The sequence below is a fragment of the Bidens hawaiensis genome, unplaced genomic scaffold (genome assembly GCF_021521415.1).
Source record: "Bidens hawaiensis isolate Kalapana, Puna unplaced genomic scaffold, B.hawaiensis_p1.1 tig00053349_1, whole genome shotgun sequence".
In the NCBI taxonomy this organism is placed as follows: domain Eukaryota; kingdom Viridiplantae; phylum Streptophyta; class Magnoliopsida; order Asterales; family Asteraceae; genus Bidens; species Bidens hawaiensis.
Window position 1 is genome coordinate 8659 of NW_027499619.1, and position 8658 is coordinate 17316.

An 8658-nucleotide genomic window follows, 5' to 3' on the forward strand; every position below is an offset into this window, starting at 1 on the left:
TGTTTATAAGATTCTTCGTTCCATCCGTAATCAATGGAGAAACCCCTTTATCAATTACTCAAATAGCCCTAATATTCATTGTACAATACATATTCAATCGTTCATTGTTCAATCGTTGATATACCCAAACATCTCTATCTTCAATCGTTGATAGACCCAATCGTCTCCATCTTCAATCGGTTGGTATGTTAATTTTTTATTTTTTCAAATTTCTATTCTGAATTTGATTTTAGTTTTTTCAAATCAATTTTAACATTAAACTTATTGGTTATTTCATATTAGTAAGACATTTCATATAGTTGATTAAGAAAATTCCTTATTATTTCGTAAAATATATTTTTTTAATTAACTATGATTCTTATATGCTTACAATGATGATTGAATTTTAACTTTATTATTTCTAATTATTAATAATAGTCAATATATGTTGGTTGGGAAATGTATATAAATTCATAACTGTACTCGAATCTTTAATTTGACTTGAATTACAATATTTTTGAAATTGTCTATTATTATGATGGTCATTTAATGAGTGTAACTTTTTGTAGTTCCAAAAATTACGCTCCTTATTATTAAGTCATTAAAATTTAAATTATATTAATTTAATTTATCAAACCGTAACTGCTAATAAAATTATGCATCCGTATTTTAAATTTTAAAAACTTTATATCAATAAGCAATTAATTGTTGATTTTTAGTATCAATTTTGTTAACATTTTTGTAAACTAATAACTATATTTTATACATTTTTAACTAATACTTTCAAAATTCAAATGGGCTATAATCTTGGTTCAATCTTTTAACCGTTTTAGATACATAATTAAATAATTAATTAATTTATAACAAACTATAATCTTGGTTTAATTTGTTAATGTTTTTGACTTTTGTCAATTCAGCCTAACCTTAATCATCCTAATTTATAAATCATATCATATTTCTTTCAAAATTATATAAGATTTTCATCCCTATATAAGATTGGAGTCATACAACTCATTTTTCACTACGGTCGCATTGCTTGTAACAGCAGTTGCAATATTTTAAGTAGTTCCATTATTCTTTCAAATGCATAACGCTTGAATAGCATATTCAATAGTTTTTTGCTATTAAGCATTTCATAAGAGTATGCATTGTTAAGGATCGTAGGCATCCCACTAAGGATCAATTCAATTGACATGATCTTCATCGATGAAATGGTATTGCTCATGATCATTATTGCTCTGCATGTTCATATGTTGTTTCTTTTTCTAATATTCTACTTAATAAATGTGACTGCAGATTGGGTATATATTAGGTGAAATTTCTTCTAAGTTGAATTGTTTGTCGTGTAAAAAGTTAACGTTTAAAGTTGACATTGTCGACTATAACTTCAAACATGGTTGTGATGTCTATGAAATTTCCAAGTTAACTGGTTATAATTGCGTTATTTCAAAACTTGGTAAAAGTATCAATGCTACTCAGGTACTAAGAAATATATATTTGTAGCCTTCTAAAAGTGTAACATCGTGAAAGTTTTGGATAAAAAATGCCAAGTTCCAAAAGTTAAATGACCAGATATGACAAATTCTGAACTCCAGGGTTAAAATTGAAAATTTTGTCCTTTTGGCCGATCGCGATACGCGACAGCCTTATGGCCAAAGTCATCGCGTATCACGATGACTCGCTCTGACAGGCGGACACGTAAAGTTCGCCACGTGTCACCACGTGGTAGCCCTAGTGGTGACTTGCCAACCCTACGTTACAATACGCGACGGGGTTCTCTGGTGACCATTGCGTATCGCGATGGGTCCCAGATTTTGCCTATAAATAGCAAGCTCCGGCTCTCTCTCTCTCTCATCACACCAAATTTCATAACACTTTCTCTCACTAAAAACATCTCTCTCACTACCTCGAAGTACGTGCAAACCTTCCTCGATTTCGGTGCCCAGTCTCTCGTGTTTCGTGCCATTAAACCAACAACATCCCAAAGTACCGACGACATTATCTCGAAGAACGTGCAGCCAAGAGACGTCCCAAAGACCCGCCTCTATAAGCGTGCCGACGTGTGGTGAAGTGTTGGTGCCTCGTTTTGTATGCAAAGTGGTGTTGATCAAGGGTAGCACTAGAATGTGAAAGACGTCGAAGTTCTGCTCGATCGTGTAGCGTTTCTATAAGCCAACCAAGGTAGGCATAATGCCCGAATAAAATAATAATAATAAAGGCTTAAAACCTTAAGTCGAGGATATACTCGATACCTCGAAAAATAACAAAAGAAAACATAAACAAAGAATATAAAAGAAAAGAAATGTGAATTTGATATTATTCTTTGTTATAAATATTATCTAAGTTAATATTATTATTCTTAGATAATAAGTAAAAGAAAAGTATACTTTTCTTAAGGAAGAAGAAACGTAGTGTTTTTAGAAAAGTAAAACAAGTAAAACTAAAGGTTTATCTTGTAAAAGAAAAGAAAAGTAAATAAGTTAAATTACAGAGTTTGAACTTATAAAAGATAAGAAAGAAAAGATACTTTTAAACTAAAGGTTTAAAGTAAAGAAAAGATATTTTGAACTAAAGGTTCATAAAGAAAATATAATCTAGGTAAAGATTATAAAAAGAGACTAGAGGTCTTAAGCCGGATTAAAGATTCGACTAACAAAATGTTATACTCTTACTATAGGTGTGAGATAGCAAAGAAATGGAAAGACCTAATCAGTGTATTGAAGCTGATCATTTCAAGAAAAGGTGAATACACCCAACTTTATAAACTTGTTTAATCGAGTCAAAATAAATTGATTACATGAGATTATGTATCTCTAAAACATTATAAACAAAAGTAACTGCTGGCCCTCAGGCTGTCGTGTACATTTGTTTGGATCCTTACATATGTGGTAAAAAGTCGGTGGGCACACCGTACCACACTTGGTCATGACCTCCGCCACGATGGGCTGGATCTAATTACGTCCGAGTGAGACTGACCATGTGTCGAACGCTGCGGTGTTTGCAGGGGTGCCTTGTGTGTTACTTAAGTTTATAATTGTGTTTTGTTTTAAAAGCTTGATTATTCCTAAACCACGATGGGCTGGACCTAAGTTATGTCTCGAGGGGTAATCAAGTAAAAGAAAATATTTTATGCGTCAGCTTATTCACCTGCATGTGTTGCTGACGTATTTTCTAAACATTTTGCAGGTACTAAAAAATATGAGCTTAGAATGCTCGAAGTGCTATGATATCCGATGGCTCGGATTATTTTGTTAATATAAAAACATGTAATGGTGGTTTAATATAAAGAAGTAACCTTTTGTACAAACAAGTAATACTTTAAACAGGTATTTTATAATCCCGTCTTTTGACTTGTAAATAATAATATTTAAATCCACATACATATAACTTCCACTTTAAACACGTAACTCTGATTTATTTACAAATGTGGTACCAACATATGTGTCATACACCTAGGCCGTGGATTGGGGTGTGACAAGTGTTGGTATCAGAGCCATCGATCTTAGCGAATTAGGTATTAAAAGACAATACCTAAGCTTAGATCCAAGTAAATAGGAATATTTTATTACTTGTTTTATTTTAAATGGGGATAAGATAGGCTGGTAAATCTTTTCTATCCATCCTCAATCTAAACCAGCCAACCTATAGATGTCATTCAAGAAGATAATGGATGGATTCATGAGAGACGCGAGAAGCGATGGAATTCCCGAACACCTACCGAAGGACAATATGAAGACTACTACGAATCCTTCTTTAATCAATATCACCCGATCAACCGAACCAAACCGGTGTACTTCCCTGGAACCGAACAATGTCCGATCAACTTACCCGATGATCCACCAATACAAAGAAATGATTCCCCAAAACACTCAAGCTATCATCCATCAAGTATACCGATGTATCACCCATCCGACATCCCGACATATCATTTATCCGATATCCCGACATATCATCCGTCCGATGTTCCAACATATCAACCACCCAATCCTCATCCATCATATGTATTCCTCTCCAACAAGCAAATCAAGGAGGAACCTGAGTCTGATTCGTCCGACTGGATGCAATGCCACTCCGACCAAAGAAGATGGCACACTGGAACCTCTACTTTTGATTCAGTTGATTCTCATCCCAACTCTTCAAAGGGACCATCCCAAAAGCCAAGAATGAGAGTTATGATGCCATATGAGAGTGATCGCCTGCATCCTATAGTGAATGAGACCCTGAAGAAGAGGAAGACCCGGAAGAGGAAGAAGACCCCGAGGAGGAAAATCCTAATGAAGTAACAACGCCAATGGAGGAACCGTCTGATTGTGACTGCCCACCTGGACAAGGATGTGTGCAACCGTTCTTCCGTAAGAATCCAATCTATGGCTCTGAGGACCCATACATGCAATACCTCCAATAACTCAAGAACAGGTTATCATCATGTTTCCCACCGTATCAAGGCAAAATTCCGTCAGTCGAAGAACAATCAAACGAGATCCGTGAACAAAATGAAGCAGCTGAAGCTTTCATCAACTACCCATATGACGTTACTTCATCGCCATACCCCAAGAACCATGATGTATATATAAAATTATACATATTTTAAGCATCAAATAATCTCTAAAAACTGCAACTTCTATCAAATAACATAGCACAGAAGGCTACTTATCTTAATAAAATGTAATTTCAGGTAAACCCAAGCCTCAAACGAAGAAACAAGCGAAAAGACGAAGAAAAACGAAAGAAAACACAATAAAAACAAGAAACACGCCCCCATGCCTCAAGAAACACGCCACCATGCTTCTGAAACAAGAAAAGAAAAAAATCTACAAGAATTTAAGCACATGTCAACAAAAGCACGGGGCCGTGCCTCTTTGGCCACGGGGCTGTGGTCACCTCCAGATAAAGACAAAAAGAATTTAAGCACAAGTCAACAAAAGCACGGGGTCGTGCCTCTTTGGCCACGGGGCCGTGGTCACCTTTAGATAAGACAAAAGCGAATTTAAGCACATGTATAAGCACGGGGGCGTGCCTCTGAAAGCACACCCCCGTGGTGAGTCAACATGTACGATCTGACAACATGCAACTGGGACACGTGGACACGGGCCGTGCTTCTACCTCCAGGCAGCCTATAAATAGTGGCTCTTTTTGCATTTGAGAAGTGTGCTTGAAGTAGAATTCTATACGGTTTTCACTTATAAAAACACCCACTTTACACTCATATTGAAGATCTAGTAAGGAGTTTGAAGGCTTGGAAGTTATCATCATCAACACCATCTTAATCCATCATTAAGAAGGGAGGTTCATCCACATTTGGTTAGATTGTTCTAGTTTAATCATGTGTTTGTTATCATCATCTCTTTTTATGTTCATAACAATGCTCATTATGAGCTAAACTCCTATTACCATCTATAATCTATGGAGAAGCTTTGTTTTACTTGATGATTACATGAAACATGTGGTTTAGTTTGGTATAGTACATGGTTATATTGCAATTATCCATTGATGAAGAAATGTTTTATCACTTTAATTCAATACCTCAAGGTTGATGATTTATAATCATTCATGGTAATTCATGTTCTTGGAAACTAGAAATGGTAAAAAGAATACTTTGATACTTTATTCAAGATAAAACATGGATCCTTATTTTTTATTTAGAAATGATGAGATTGTTGGAATCGATTTGCCCAAGACACATATTAGAGTTGATGTGGCTAGTACGTATTGATCCAAGTCGGGTCATACCCAATAACAAGCTAGACAAACACCACGATATTTATTATTAGATATGATCTAGTTAATAAATATCAACACATAATATTTGAAAATGGTTTTCTAAATATTTGTATTTGTGTGTTAAATAAATTATATGGATAATTTATATTTTGAGAGATGTTATTTAAATTGGTTAAATAACATATTGCGTGTTACTTATGATATGTTTTATAACATAAATATTATAAGTAAATAATTGTAAGTAATTAAAAGGTGATTTGAAATTTGGGTGGGAAAATTCCTCCCTCTTCTCTCTCCTCCTTTTATTTTTTCAAAGCATGCATGGTTGTTGATTGGGAGATAACTTTTCTTGGAGAAAAACAACCATACTCTCTCACACACACATTTCTCTCTCTCTTTTCTCTCCATTCGGAACCGAGTAGAAGAAGAAGAAGAACAAGGGTGTTCTTGTAAGTGTTTTGGATCCTAGCAACCTAGGTGTTTGTTGGAGCTTGTCGGGTATACAAGCTTGAGGATTCCTCCTTTGGATTCTAGCCGTTCAACCTCATTCATCTCCTTCGAATCCTTAGACTTGAAGGTATATATGTTAACACTCTATGGTTGTGTTTTGATAGCATGCATATTCGTATATGGATCCGGGTATTGGGTTTAACATAAATGGGTTTATGTGTAATGGTTAACAAGATTTAAATATTTCTTTCCGCTGCGTGTTCCTTAATAAATGGTTATTTTGGACTTTGATAATCTTGCTAAAACCCAACAATGGCATCAAGAGCCGCTTATACGGATACATGCTTCATAGATCTAAAAATTTTCGGGTTTTATGGTGTGGTTCACCATATGGCCGAAAGTTTTTTACCCCTTGGTTCCTCAATATTATACTTTACATGCATGTGATAATCTTGAAGAATTAAGTCATATGGATGATTAATTATTTTGTTTGGACAAAACCCGAAACTTTCGGTTTTGTTTCTCTTGGCCGAAAGTTTTATGGGTAAGAGGGGAACCATTTTGGTCTTCTAAGACCTTGCATGTTTGGATGTGCATTTGGATGTTCATAACCTAGCCATGACCTTTGGATGTGTGTTTGTGTTGTGATTTATTCGGTTTATTCAATATGGTTGTAATATTCATTTATTTGGCTTTGTAATCTATTTATTCATTTCATATTGGTTTGTAATAATAAGTAGATTAGTTGTATTTCTTTTACTAGAGAAAAATGTGTTAGGATATATTTTTTTTGTAAAAGAAGAAGCAACAAAGTTACGGTTTTGGTTTTGGGCCTTAATGGACTTCATAGTCCAAGATGGGATTTTAGCCCAATGGCCAAAGCCCAAACTTGGAGGCCCATGGAAGCTAGGAGCTGAAGTTGGAGCCCAAGAGGAAGCCCAAATAAAGTGGAAGAGTCACAACATAAGGTGGACACTTGAAGCATATGGATGCAGGATCAAGTGGGAGTTCACCGACACATGCCTTTAGTCATTCTCGTCCCTTAGGAGAGACCTTTTGACACACTTGTTTCGGTCGACAAGTGTTGTCTCTTTAGGTGGCTATGGTTATGGATATGTGATTATATTTTATGCTTGTATGGTTGTTTTAATTTTATTGTTTTGTCATGTTTGGATGTTAACAATTAAAATCGACAACTATCATAAAAGTGATTCCTTTGAAATTATTAGGTGATAAAATTGGTTTTATTAAGTATTAATGATTTCATAATAAAATGGGTTTTTTAAAAGGAATTTGAAAATTGGTTTTCAAAGGTACCATACATTTAAATGCATGCAAATGGAAGGTACATTATATAGTTTTCCAATCTAGAATTTTGAAAACTAAAAAATCCCTTTTAAAAACAAGTTGAACACCATCATTTTATACGACAATTAAGTAAGTTGTAGACTTGAATCGTGTAATAGGGTCACCTAACCACATTTAAGAAAACTTGTGATCTTGAGGTGGTTTTACAATACTTTTGGGATGAGGGTCACCTAACCACTTGTATGTGTATACTCACACGTGTGTGTAAGTAGGACGACTTGATTTGAAACCATGTGAATAGAGTCACCGGCACATGGCGTTCAAAGGTGTTGATGGGATTAAATATGTCAACTAAACATATGATGTTTAAGCGATCCCATAAAACTAGAAGTTGCAAAGGGTTGCAATTGTCAAACGTTGACTACCTTGTTAATTTGAATAGTAGGATAGAGGTCACCTAACTACTATTTGAATGAAATGTTGGATTCTAGATTTTAATCAATAATTGTCTTGGAGAAGTTAAAGGGTATTAAAGATTAAAATTTATTGATATCGAAAATACTAAATTGAACTTTGTTAAATTCTTTTATAGATGGCCGTAAACAATCCACAGAACGCTATTATCCCTCATGTGCATAATCTATCACTTAGATCCATTTTGGATAAGGATCGTCTAAACTTTAATAACTTTATGGACTGGTATCGAAACTTGAGAATTGTTCTCAAGCAAGAAAAGAAGTCCTATATATTAGACGATCCTATTCCCGATGAACCCGACGTCAATAACTTGGATGCCTATGCGGATTGGCTGAAATACACCGAAGATTCGGTGGAAGTTCATTGCCTCATGTTGGGAACAATGATTCCCGAGATCCAAAAGGATTTCGAGAATCATGGGGCGTATGATATGATCACCCAACTTAAGGAAATGTTCCTTACTCAAGCAAGGGTGGAGCGCTTCGAAACGGTTCGAGCACTTCATGCATGTCATATGGAAGAAACCCAATCCGTATCATCATATGTGCTTAAGATGAAAAGCCACATTGATCGGCTTGAACGGCTTAACTGTCCCGTCTCAAAAGAGTTAGCCACGGATTTGATCCTGAACGGCCTAACTAAAAGGTTTGAGACATTCGTCATGAACTACAACATGAACGGATGGGACAAAAGCATTGGTGAGCTTCACGCAATACTTAAGAC